Source organism: Eulemur rufifrons, chromosome 8 (genome assembly GCF_041146395.1).
Source record: "Eulemur rufifrons isolate Redbay chromosome 8, OSU_ERuf_1, whole genome shotgun sequence".
Lineage (NCBI taxonomy): Eukaryota > Metazoa > Chordata > Mammalia > Primates > Lemuridae > Eulemur > Eulemur rufifrons.
This window is the reverse complement of record NC_090990.1, coordinates 63,845,154-63,859,228: the sequence shown is the minus strand read 5'-3', so window position 1 is coordinate 63,859,228 and position 14,075 is coordinate 63,845,154. Positions and strand designations below refer to the sequence as shown.

General features: G+C 37.1%; 1 protein-coding gene across 4 annotated transcripts in view; it reads right to left on the bottom strand.

Moving 5' to 3' along the window:
• ADGRL2 (adhesion G protein-coupled receptor L2) overlaps nt 1–12,946 on the bottom strand; it is a 190,799-nt gene extending 177,853 nt beyond the window's left edge. For all 4 annotated transcript variants that reach the window (XM_069480160.1, XM_069480161.1, XM_069480163.1 and 1 more), the window contains exon 1: nt 12,867–12,946. The gene's annotated coding sequence lies outside the window, so the exon portion shown is untranslated. The remainder of the gene's footprint in view (nt 1–12,866) is intronic.
• Nucleotides 12,947–14,075: the final 1,129 nt, after the last annotated feature.

Below are 14,075 nucleotides of genomic sequence, written 5' to 3'. Positions count from 1 at the left end.
AAAAAGGTAGTAGTTTTACCAATCATATATTAAAATATGTAAGCTACACAAATATCAGAGATAAAGTTATCCATGAATGGAAAGCATCAGCATTTTTATTTTGAATTTTACATATTTCCTTAGATATTGTATTTATTTTTATATGAAGGTAATACTATTATGGTTAAGTTATTGCAGCAAATTGGGAAATTTTTAAAATTATTCTCATTTTAAAACAATAGAAGTTTGATATTCTAAGATTTTAACATTTTCCTTTTTTTATCACAGCTTTGAATTAGCAATATCATGTGAATGCCAAAAAATCTACCTAAAGTATACCTAATAAAAAGTATTTTTTTACACCTTTGTTAGATTTCAATTTGAGAACATCTATCAAACAAACAAAAAGAATGCCTTTGAAACATACAAAAGGCAAAAAGAAACTAATATTGTTTATCTATTTTTATAATTAAAATAAAGACATTAGTTTTTAAATCCTGGGAATAACAAAGCAATTTAAGATATTTATTTTTTCCAATACAGTTATGAAAACATAGATACATAATTTTGCATTCTAGAACTTCAAATACTTATACATACATTTTTGAATATTTAGGGTTTATCTTATGTTTTGTTAACTTCCATTTAAAATGCTTATTAACGTTAAAATATTTGACTTTGGTTCAAAGAAGATTCTAAAAATCTATAAAGTCTTCTTTATAGGAAACTTCCATTTCTATAAAATGTATATTAAAAAGATTATTTTAAATCTATAGTCATAACACCTATTACTGTTTCTCGGAGAAATATTCTTCATAATATATTCTATTCACAATGTAGCTTATTTTTTTCAAAAACCAGTCTGCTTAAATAGATGCAGAAATAATACTTACACATTTACTCTTAAATAACACATATATGAATGAGCAGAGAATGTTATACCATAAATTCATATTCTTTTTTATCATTAATTCAAGAATATTTGACAAAAATTCCTTATAACTTACAAAGACTGTCAGGGTTATTTTAAACAGAAAAGCGGTTACCAATTAACTTCATTGTCATAAACATCCCCAGTATAACAGAATATCAATAACATTTTTATGAGAACAGTAATTTAATCAATTTAATGACATTTTCTTTGCAATGGATTCACATTTTTCTATTTTAAAAATCCCTAGTTAGTCTACCTTCAAATTTAAGACAAAACAAGTAGAACTTACCCTAGCTGTGCCTTTCCAATAACCTCACAGAAGTTATGCACTCCGTGACAGTTACTGTGCCTCACATTATTTTCCTGGAATGAATTCTCCAGTAACCCTTACCTCACTGTGAAGGGAGTTGTGTTATTAAAGGGAGAAGGGTAAGAAACTGTAATATCAGATCCCATTTTCCAGTGACTATCATATTAAATACCAAATATGTTAAGAAATGTCTTTTTATCATATTATTTAAGACAATGACATAAACTTAGCAGTAAAGGATACCTATCAGTAATTCCACAGAAAAGAAGCACTGGTATACTTTTGTAAAATATACCACCATAATCCTATTGAAGTATAATTGCTGTGGCTAATATTCTTATCCTGTTATAAAAATGCTCTGCATAAATGCAGCGCAGAATCGCTAAGATAATACAGGACCATGCTGGGAGAGCAATACTTATACAAAAGCCTATGCCAGTACCACAAATCTCTTTATTAAACAAGTTTCCTTAGAGGGTTATTCTGTGTAACAGTAGCACTCTCACTTTTCACATTAGTAAAGATTAGCTAATAAAATAATAAATCCAAAACAATTTCATTAAGATACTAAGCCTTTTAAAATACAAAATAAATATTTTTGTCATATCATTACTTGGTAAAATAAAGGAAATGAATTATTACATTTCCTTTCAAAGACGCGTAAGTGAGTAACTTTTTTTAAAAACACCCAACAAATTCTGAAATAACATTTACTATACCAAAATGTAAAAACAAAAAGACTGGAATTGATTTTTAATAGAATTTAATATATCCTATCATTAAATTTCCTGGCACAGTAAGTGTATGCAGGTAATGTGAAAAATTTGGCTCACTACAAAAGATGTGAATGCTCCTAAAGGCTCATCGCTCTGATTACCAAAACACCTGAACAAAAAACTCTGAACTATATCTGAGTATTCAGCTTGTAATTCCTTAGAAATACAGCTGGCACAGAGTTCACAAACAGAATGCAGGTTTCAGCCAAGTACTGCCCATTTTGCATGCATTCATTTTTTTTCCCAGTCAGTCAGGAGCTTTCTAAATCATTTAAAATTAGGTCTTACTGGTAGTTTCCTTGAGTATCACTGCACTAATTTGTCCATTATTACAAGTAAAAGTCATTAATCCAAAGCGATCATTTTTATTTTTAGAGAAGAGCATATGCAACTGATCTAATTTGATCTATTAATTAAACGTAGGGGAGTGTAATTTACTACATTATGTTTAGTGATCATTTAATAATATTTTACAAATTACGTAAAGAGCTGGGATCTCTTTTAACAACTATTAGATATTTAAACAGGAGACAGTTCTGGGGTCATATTCCCAGAGCTTTAGTCAATCATTTTTAAGAAATTAACATCTCAAGATGAATCTGATATTTTTATTATCTTTCAAGTTATTTTTACTCATTAAGAATAGGTAAAAAGGAAAAACTGTAATTTGTAAATACAGGAAATAAACAACATGGGGCATTTAGTATATTAAATTTCACTATAATTTGGCTAATCTCAAAATGCCTTACTTAGAACATTTTCTCAAACCAAAAATAAAAATATTTTAAATAAAATATAACTTTCAAAGGGGAAATTGTCAATTTATATAGTGCCTTGATTATTTTATCTCATATAAAAGCTCCCTCTGCAGGTAATAAGAAGGGTTAGCAAAAATATTTGAAACATCTAATGCAGGTCACCATTTTATAGAAATACTACTCTACTATCTAGCATTTTTCCCTCCTCCTCACCAATTATCTGATTAAAATAACTGCTCTTGAAAATTTGTGGTTCAACATGATTATTCTTGTCCTACATTCTGCTTAAGAAGGCAGCTTGAGCAGGCATAATACACAAACTTTTCACAAAGTCACCCAAGAGCCACTCAAAGTATGTTTCAAGGAAAAGAAAACATTCACTTGCTTACACAGCACCAGCCTGAAATGATAGGCCACCCAAAACAAAGCTGCCATCCCATTTATCTAATTCATCTTCAGAACACAAAGTAAATAATCAAAGGTGGCATTTTAGGATTGATTTACAGTGAAAGATAAAAGATAAATTTTAAATGAATACAGTAACAAATATATGTTCTTCTTATTTTAATTAATTCTAGAATTTAAACCTGGAGAGTACTTTTTTTCATGAAAAATCTATTGTCATTGATTCAATACAAAAAAACAAAAAGGAAAACTGATCTAGGTTGCAAAATGCTTTTTACCATTCTGTAACATTTTTTTCAGAATTTGTTTTAGATTTCTGTTTACACAAGGTCCTCTCTTGTCATATTCCTTTCCCCAGGTATACAGAGATACGATGCATCGCTGCCAAGGGAACCAAAAAGTGAACGTTAAGAACGGTTTAAAAGTCTCGGGGCAATGTATTACCAAAAAATTGTTGCCGGAGAATGTTTGATGCCCTGTCCTTTAAGATTTCTCCCTTTCATCATAACCCACACCACCTTTATATCATGTAAATTGATTGAAAATTTGAGGCAAATCCAGTTTGACTTACCTATAAATGAACTGGCAGCCTTACAAAAAGTGATTTTTAAAAAACTAAGATTCTTATTGAACAAATGAAAATCATAAAAGATAATGGTAACTTTCATGCTAAAACATATAGAAATATCAAAGAGATACCAGTTACATTTCTTTTTTCCAATGAAACAAGGTAAAGAGGAAAGGAAGCAGCAAATAAGCAACATTTTTACTGGATTTTTTGCTTAAGGGAAAGGGATCAAATTCTTTGTCACATGTTTTTTTTGATTTTTCAGGCTGCAGACCTGGTTTAAAACCAGTAACAATATGAAAAGTGGCTTCCATGCAGGCTATGGGCATCACCATGCTTGCAGCAGAAAATACAAAGGGGGGAACATTCCTATTAGTTACCTATAAAGCTATCAAGAGGAAGCACCTAATACTGTCTTCCTCGTGACAGACAGAACTCTGAAAAGGGCAAAAATAGTTAAATGTCCCTGGTAAAAGTGAAAATGTCTAGGACATCATAATTGTAGTATAATTTTTGTTGATGCATATAAAGCAAAATGAAGTGATTTAGAATATGCACATCTTTTTAAAATGGAAAACAAGATATGTAATATCTTCGGTACACAAATTTTCAGTGTATCTTCTGTCAGTTAATAGATTAAGCCTCCAACAAATTCCATGAAAATATGTACAATTACTAGGATATAAATGCTACAATATTATCAATATTAATGTTTCCCAAACTGTCTTGCACTTTAACCATAGGAAAGCCAAGAATTCTAAGAACTAAAATACACCATAAGCATCCTGATATTAAGAAGACAAATGTGAGTGTGTAACCATAGGAAAGCCAGTAATTGCAAGAACTTAAATACACCATAAGCATCCTGAGATTAAGAACAAAAAGATGAGGAGTGGAGAAAACGTTATATAAGTAATGTGTTCTATAATTTTTAATCAATATCCACAGTAGCAAACACTAAAAAATTGTAGGCTTTTAATGAAGAAGAATAAAGTTTCTGTGTAGCAGGTACCAGTTTAATAAAGAAATAATATTTCCATATAGAAATACTTTGCTTCAAAGTAAAGACACCGGGAAAAATCTTTTTCAACACGATTCTTTTTTATGTAAATTGAAGTTGAGAACTGATTAAGAAAATGTAGTTACATAAAATAGAAGTTTTGTATCAACTAAAGACTTTATCTAAAATCTTGTAATGGTTTACCCTTTATATGGAGAATTGCTGTCATAGTACTTAAAATTTTAAGAATAAATGATTAAAATTAGAACTTACTTTATAAAGAAAACAGAGAATTCTTTTGCTCTCTCTATAAATAGACACTATTTACTATCCCCTATAAGAGAAAACATTAGTCAAAAGCAAGGTCACCTGGCCCACTCCCAGCAACCAAGTGTCATTTTTGACAGTAATTGGGGTTAGATTACTCTGTCATCTAAATACAGAGCAATGATCAGCTTGAGGTGTGGACCGACGTAAAAATACCTACAAAAAGGATGCAAAGTGTGGATAGTAAAGCATTTCTCCTGGCAAAGGCAAGAAACACCTTTGAGAGCAAAACAGATATTAAATAAGTCATATCATTTTTAAAATCAGTGTGTATGTATTTTCCCAAGAAAGGGGTTAAAGAGCATTATCTAATAACTGAAAGAGTAAAACTAAACCCTTTTTTATTAGGAACCTCATGGCGCATTCTTTTTTCACTACTATGATGGCTGAAGATTTTATTATTCATCCTGAAAGATACAGGCCTTCACCTGTTTTTTGTTCTAACAAATTAATGCGTGTTTGAATTGATGCTAAGTCTAAAGTTAACCACCTTTTCAACTTGTCCCATCTTTCATAGCCAAGAACTAATAGCTTTTATCTCCATTTATTTTTTTCTACTATCAGATAAAAAAAATTTGAAAGCTATTTAATGCATCTTAAAACAGAATTAAAATTTGGTCATATTTTTCAGAAAGTTAACTTCTGCTTAACCTGCCTGCTTTTTAACCTTATATTTCTGTTTTTTATTAAAGTATTAAATCTATCCTAAAAAAAAAATTCTTCCAAAGATTTTTCAGCTTCACATGGGCTTCTTTTAAGACAACTAATTTTGCCACTGAAATTCAAAGATTAAAGTGTAATCCTCATGTCTGAATTTTAATGTTTATAATGTACTTCTCACAGATTGGAAAAAATCAATGACAAAACCAACAGGGGCCCGTTTTGCTCAGCATAGGTTTTCTTGTCAGGTCGTGATTAATGCTGTGCTCTGTAGAGGGAGACATTACATCCGGGCTAAAACAGACCTAAATTTTACCCTCAGGCAGAAATCTGATTTAAACATCTCTATTTAAAGTGACATTTGTCCTCCCTTTTCAACTGGTTTCCCCACAAATTCCAGGAAGTTGACTTCATGACCTAAAAACAGCCGAGTGGCTGTGAGTAGTGGTTGTGCCTGTTCTTGCACTTCGGTAAATCTGGGTGCCAGAATTAATCAAGGTGGTAATAAAACAGGTGCCCAGCTATCTGCTATGATGAATTCCATGCTACGTTACCGCTATAAGAACTTAAGATTTAGAATTCAATATAATTCTAGAGCCAGTAATAAAAATTTCCAAAATATGTTTCAGTTGCTGATAACAACCTAGTTATCCCTTATGATGGACCAGGTTTCTTTTGACTCGTAAAATTACATCTGATATTTCACTAATCTGAAATATCACCTGATCCCAAATGCTAGAAATCTGGAAAAGCAACTACTAAAAACAAACCTTTAAAACCAATGAGAATATGCAAATAGAAATAGTTTCTTATATATCATGCAATAGCTTCCATAAAACCAAAAATGGAAAGCAGAAAGAAAAATATTCATATAACAAAAGTCAATAAGTAAACAAATGTATGCATATTAAAACAGGCGCCAATATCCTTAGACTGTGAAACATGGTAACTTTTGATATTATTAAGCAATTCAGACACTGCTGGCAAGTTCCTACAAACCAAGGTAATCTAATTTCTGCTGCTTTTCAACCTAAATTGATTTTTTTCTTTTAGCTGTTCTGGTAATTGAACAAATTTATACAACTGTGATGGGATTTTACTTACCACCACACAATGCATAAAATCCTCTATGAAGACAAACTATATTACTTCATAAAACTGCATTTTTGTTGTAATTAAACAAATTGTATTTAAACTTGCTTTCTGCTTCCAAAGCAATCAATAGTATTTTCCTGTAAGCTGCACTTTACTTGCAGATGTTAAGCGCTTAGTTCCTTCATTCGATCTATATTTTTTCTTTAGATAATATTTATTTGTCAAATATGGGAAGTTTTTCTTAAAAAATAAGATTTCTAAAAATTCCTGGATAAGAATATATTTAAAAGTATCTATAAATTATTGTCCCCATTTAGTCCATCGGAGAAATGACCTTAGAAAAGTTTTTTTAAGTATTTTTGGTTGATTAGGACCTTCCTTTTCTCATAACACCATAACTCACCTCAAAAAATGACTACTTACATCAAAATAACTATAAGGGATTTTTATACATAATATTATTAACAAAACCTATATACTAAATTTAAAATACCAAATTGAAGTCCTGAATAAAATATAGGAATGATACACCCTGGTTATTTCTTTAAAACTTATCACACTAGGTCAAGAAAGATGTCACTATTTTAGGATTCTAATTTCTTAATTCCAACAATTAACTATTCATTTGTGTTAAACCATTTTCTTAAGCTTTTCCTTAAAGCGTTAAAAAAATAATCACAACTTGACCAATCAAGAGCATCTTAAGTAGCAAAAAAGATTTTAGAGAATAATCTCGATTTTTCTGATAGCATCAGGTCTAATTACAATAATGTGAGTAATTAAATACTTTTCAAACATTCAACTTTCAATCACGAATTATATGAAGAGATGAATATTTGGGTGGGGTTATAGAATAATCAGCGTTATATGAGAAAGAAGTTAACTAAGCTATGATTTTAATCCAGGAATAGGAAATAGAAATGTATCTTTCTTGAAAATAGCTACAAAACAGCTATCTGTTTAGGTAACATGAACTAACATTTAAACTATAGAAACTAATATGACCAAAACATTAACAGGATTTCAAGTACTTTTCAGGGCTAGTAGCTAAAGTTGCTATTTTTAATGCTTTATTAAAATCATCACTTTGTGAAGCTTTTAGCTAGGCATTTTTGCAAATAATCTGATGAACTTTTTTTTCTAATTATGCGTTTTATTTCTAAAACATATTACCTTGAAAATAATTGCACTTTTTTTTATATGAATCTTTTCTGCAGAAAAGCAGACAGATGTCAAATGTGAACCTCTCCCTTCAAGACTCAAAATCAGATACGGTGAAACATTAAGAGGCAAAAGTGCTACAGTCTTTGAAGAAACTTTTTTATAAAAATAGCACTTTCTATGACACTAAACTCCTCCATTTTCAAAGCTATATTTCATTCTTTATCTAAGTACACCTAATATGTGTTCTTAAGTATCAGCAATTGGGCAAGTGGTATAGATTCTTGTTAAAATGAAAACAGATTTCTTAGGTAGGTACAAGTGTGTTTAGCCCATACTTTAGAATAATTTGTAATACTCTCTTTATTCCACAATACACCTGTCAATAAACTGTTATTTGAATATTTATTAACAAAAGTTAAGTCAAATAAATATTTTGATAGAAAATAAAGCAGTAACATTTTATTACTACAGTTTGCAGATTTCTATTACCTCTTGACTTCCGGGACATTTCAATCTCAGTTCACATATTCCTATATTAATTAAAACACTAAAATATTATTTTAAATTTTTTAATAAAACACAGAAAGCTTTGATAATGATCAAATAAAGAGCTAACCCTAAGTAAACCTTAGTTTTAAAGTTCTCTTCTTGCTCATTTCAAAAAAGGAAACACCCAGAAGCCTGGTGTTAACATTTCTGCTGATTGTGAAAATTGCAGCAATAAAAACTCCAAGTGCTTGTCTTAAATTAAGACTTGTAGTACTGCATGTGAGATCTGTATATTTATATTAGTTTTTATAACATTTGGAAGTTTTGTTGCCTGCTTTGATGTTAGTCCATTAATAAAGCAGAGAGTCAAAAGCCTGGAAAAAATTATATTTATTGGAAATTCTCAAGTCAAAACTTGAAGTAATTGGTTTGTTCTACCCCACATGATTCAATATTCTGATTTCCCCAACTACCTGCTCCCAGAGCTATCTCCATTTCTAAATTCGTTTTCTGTTGCCAACACATAGTAACCTACAGTGATTGAAAATGGCAGCTGAAGTGCTTCTACAACACATTAATTTTTCTCTAAGTAGTCCAATTTTGTCATCTAAATATTGAAAAATCTTCTTTTCACTGCATTTTACACCTTTAGAGATTTGCTGAATTCAGGATCACGACAATATAAAATGAAGAGCAATGTTTTCAAGACAATTTTTAGATTATCACTAATAGCTCTAAGGGATAATGTGTTTTCTTTATAACACTCTGCATTCTAAGCAGACTAGTTAACAGCAACTTAAGTGCAATAATAGCAATTACATCAATGTGGGCTTTTTTACCACTAAAGTACTTCTTAGACATGTGAAGGGATCAGATAAATAAACTATCATAAAATGATTTCAGGGTAATGATATACAATGTCAATGGCACTAAAAAACCTCATCTTAATCTGAAAAAAATTATCACCCTATTAAAGACTAAAATGTTAGGCAATTAATGATAGCTTTTCTCCTCTGGAATTGTTATATTAGAATTCATTTTCACTATTAAAATAGAAGCAAAGAGTCTGAATGTTAGTAAATAATCCCTCCTTCAATGAAAGGATATCAATGCATGTTCAAAAGCAACCAGCTATCAAAGGTAAAACTATAAAAAATATGAGTTTATTAATCTCTAAAACCTTCCCTAAAATTCATTTTCATCTTAAAACTAGGTTTCGTAAATTCTTAAGTTAAATAAATGAAACTAATTCTTCCCCCACAGAAGTTCTCCCTTTGCCCAGCTGCTCTCCATAAACTAACCCAAATGACCCAAGTACATGTTCTTACTTGCTCCTTCATTCATGGATATTGAGTTCTTAAAAGAAATTCAAAGAACATTTCTCTCTGCAAATGCAAAAAAGCAAGAGCAAATAAGTTATAAATATTAAGAAAAATAAACCAATTTAAGCTGAATACTAGAGTTTCCTGTGTTTGGCAAGATATAAAATTTTGAAACAAAACAATATTTAAACAGAATTATCTCTATTTGAATAGAATACACAAAAACTTGGATCTTTATCACTTAGAAACCTTTTCCAAGCTTACACTTGCAACAGAAGTTGTGTTAATAAAGTTCATTTGAGTTTTTAATTTTTTAACATCCTCCACTGACTTTTTCCCCATTAATTTAGTAAGTATATAAAAAAAATAAAGTTTCCTATGTGTAGAAATGAGTCCTTTTATCACAAAATTTCTATTGTTTTATAGACTAATTAAAAACTAATTAAAAGCCTTTCTCATTTTACTAATATAACAAAGTGTAGGCCATAGAAAAAGCATTAAATTAGAAGGAAAGGCTTTCTCACTCTCTTTTCCACTGAAGGGACCCCAAAAGACAGGCAACAGTGACTATCATAAAATAAAAGGTCACCTTTTTCTAAGAACAAACCATTTATCAATAGAAAATAATTGTCTTGCCATTTACAAGGGCTCCACAGCAATAGACAATGTTTTTAGCTCACATAATTACAAAACAGTAAAAGTTCAGAAACACAGCCTGAATCCACCTCCCCATTTTTACCCTTTACAATTCTCATTGCCCTTTGGGCCTCCGCTTGGAAGCAAATGGAAGACAGGCTGAAGTTTTCTCAATTGAGCTGAAGCTAAGAAACCTTTGATATGCTAATGGTCCCCTTCAAACGGTAAGAATTCACACTTGCATTAATTCAAACAATTTGTGCAGAATGATGTGAAATGGCACCTCTTTTAGAGGCAAGCAACAAAAGGATAGAATCAGAATGTCTGAAGAAACTAAACAACAGAACATTTGTTCTGTAGTATTCTATCATGCATAAATTTATTGAAGGATGGAGGGAGGGACAACAAAAAGTTCCGTAACACACCTGGACATTAGTAAATTTTCTTACAAAGGGTTTCTCAAGAATTATAAAGACACTAAACTTAAAGTTACAAAGTTACCTTTACCTAGGTCAAAACAGTCCCATCACAAATTGGAATATTGCCATAGACACCACAAAAAGCTACTCTATTTTTAAAAAAATCTGCTATGGACGAATATTGTCTCTTTAATGGCTATCTTTTAAGGTTTGTCTAAGATCAAACCTGATTTATTAAGAGATATCCCAACAGGTAATTATTTACCAAACAGATGTGACTTTCTCCATTGTGCAACTCGAGGTGAGCAAAGAGCAAACTCGGTGGGGCCCGTTCCAGACATAAACAGGGAAATGAATGAATCAACTACGTCCGTTAAATCTACGCTTCTGGAAAGGGAAAGAGAGTAGAAGCGCACGTATTGTAAAGAATGCAGAAGAAAATCAAATAATTGGGGGGCAGGGTGGCGAGGAGAGTGCCTTAGAACCTGGCCTTTGTAACGCGAACCATATGGTTGGTGGCTGCAGCTCAGACGCTCCCAGACTGCTGGGAGAAGCTGCTAAGCAGCCTGACACCTTTCAAGAAACAGGAGGAAAACATTTCCTCGGTCTGAATCTGAGACAACAGAGTTTGCATCAGGAAGAACGGAATAAGGGGGGCCAGGGTAGGGGGAAAAGGATGAGGGGGGAGGAGTCCCTAGAAGATCAAGAAAGTATAAAACAGATACCGTAGGACTTGTCTCTCCAACTATGCTTTTAGAGGACAGAACACTGATTAAAAAAAAAAAAAAAAAAAGTCTCCGCTCAGCGACACTTTGGCACTAAGTAAAGCTTCCAGCGATTTCCCCTAACCCAAATCCCGTAGTTTGGCGAAAGCAGCAAACTTTACTGGTCTCACGCGAAGGAGTCTTGCAAGCGTGGCTCCACACCGCTGGGGTGCTTTTCGTCGTTTGTCTCGCCCTCGCCCCTCTGCCTGCCGGTCGCCCCAGCCAATCAAGGAGCCCAGGCTCGGTTTAGGGGGGGTTTCCCCTTTCCTCGAGCTCTTCCCACGCCTTTTTCTTGCCGCTGCTCCCCACCAGGCACCCCCTTCCTACAAACCAGTCTCCCAGAGTCTCCCTGCCCCACAGCCACCCCAGGCACTCACACCCCGTAACTTCTCCCGCAGGCCTAACGCGGCCCGCTGCTGCCCTCTCACTGCGGGCCCGGGAGGCTCTCTGCGCCCCACACCCCCATGGCCCGCCCGGTCCCCGGCCGCGCCACCCTCCCGCCCCGCAGGGCCGTCCCGGCAGCGGCATCCAGCCGCCCCTAATCGTTGCCAGCCCCAGCGCCGGCCCGACCACATCTGGCTGCGCTTTGCTGTCATCCGCGCCTCTCCACACCATCTAACCACCGACAAGAAGAAACAACAACCCGCAAGAACTCAGCCAAGCCCTCCCCCCGCCCCCGGCCACTTCCCCTGAACTCGCTCCCAGCGCTCAGCCTCCCCGCTCCACTTACAACCCGGGACCGGTAGGCAGGCGGGCGGGGTACTGGGGTTGGGGGGACACCGCTCCCCTCAGGGCCTCGGGCCCCCACACCCGGGGCAGAGCAGCCCCGCCGAGGGCGCGCCTCATACTCCTCCCCCCCAGCCTGGCAGTGAAAGGACGTGAGGCACCTTCCGACCCCAAGCTTTTAAGAAACCAAAAAATGCATGGTTACGGTAGCGCCATCCTACCCCCCTTCCCAGCGTCCCCAGCAACTCTACTAATGCCTCGAGAGCGCTACAGTAGCTCCACGAGAGAAGGAGACGCAGGCTGGACCGGACCGAGAGTTCTGCGTATCGATTTCGGAGCAGAGGCAGCGGGGGGGATGGGAGGGGGCGAGCGCGGGTCTCCCCCCTTGCCCGGCCGAACATAAACAAACAGCCGAGCCCCAACTAACCCGAGGCTCCCTCCACCTCCAGCATATACCCCCGGGCAGGAGGCGCAAAGCAAACAGGTCTCCGAGGCGGGGCACAGAGGCACATTGTTCGCTCCTGCGGCTCTTACCTCCGTCTCCGAGCGCGCCCTGGGGGAGGGCCGTCTGGCGCGGGGACCGCGCGGGGAGGCACCGAGAGCGGCGGTGACCCGAGCCAGGGAGGACCGAGATCGGCCGCGAGCGGGTCGTCGGCCGCCGAGTCCGCGCGGGAGGCAGCGCCGCGGCTCGCCGGCCGGACAAGGCGCCGCGGCTCGGCGCGTCCTCCTGCTCGGCCGCCGCCGCCTGCAGCCAAGCAGCCAGCGCCGGGCGGCTCCTGGGGTTAAGTCAACATTTTCCCGCAGTTTCCCACACGCCGCTCCGCGAGAGAGCTCTTTTACACACACGCACGCACGCCAAGACCGCACGCTCCCTTAGAAAAAAAATTCGGGAATCAGAGCGAAAGGGGTGGTGGAGGCAAAAGCTCGACAGAGGTGCGCAGACTTGGGAGTCCCCTCCAAGCGGCGGCCGCGGGAGGGGCGGGCGTGCAGGCGCCGGCGGTGCGAGGCCAGCGCAGTTTGTCGGGAGAAGCCCCTCAGCCCGCAGTCCGCGCCGGCCGGACTGGCATCGCTCGCGCCGACCCGGCGGCCAGGGGCGGGAGGCGGCGGCGGCCCCTCCTCACATTTCGGATCTCCCGGCCGAGGCTGAGCGGTGGCCGCTGCCCCACGAAAGGTTGCAGGCAAGGACTCGGGCTCAGGGAAGCGGGGAGGAGCAGGCAAGAACCACGCCACGCACAGCAACGGAGGGGAGATGCCCCCCAACAATCCCAAGGAATTCTCCGGTAAGCTCCCGATTTCGCTCCAGCACCTCGGCGTGTGTGTGAGCGGAGAGAGAGTGAGAGAGTAAGAGGGAGAGAGGGAGAGAGAGAGGGAAAGAGACGGGGGAGTGCGAAGTCCTGACACAGACTCTCGGCGAGGTCTGAACTGGAGTCACCTCCAGCCTTCTCCAGCCTCCTCCTCCTCCTCCTCCCCCCAAATCCCCACCTTCCCCCCCAAGTTGGGCTAATCATATAAACATATTAGCGTGTACAGGGAAGGACAAATCTCTCCCTCCTGATTTTTCCAGCAAGGGGTTCAGGAAACTCAAAAGAAGATTACAGGCAGCTAAGTACAAAACGTGGAGCAGATAATAATATATAACTCATTGCCGCCCAATGGCCATTTTCCACTCCATTTGAGCAGCTGCGGCGGCGGTGCACTCGAACGGCGGGGAGGAGGAACGAAAGGGGACACTTACGGGCTCGA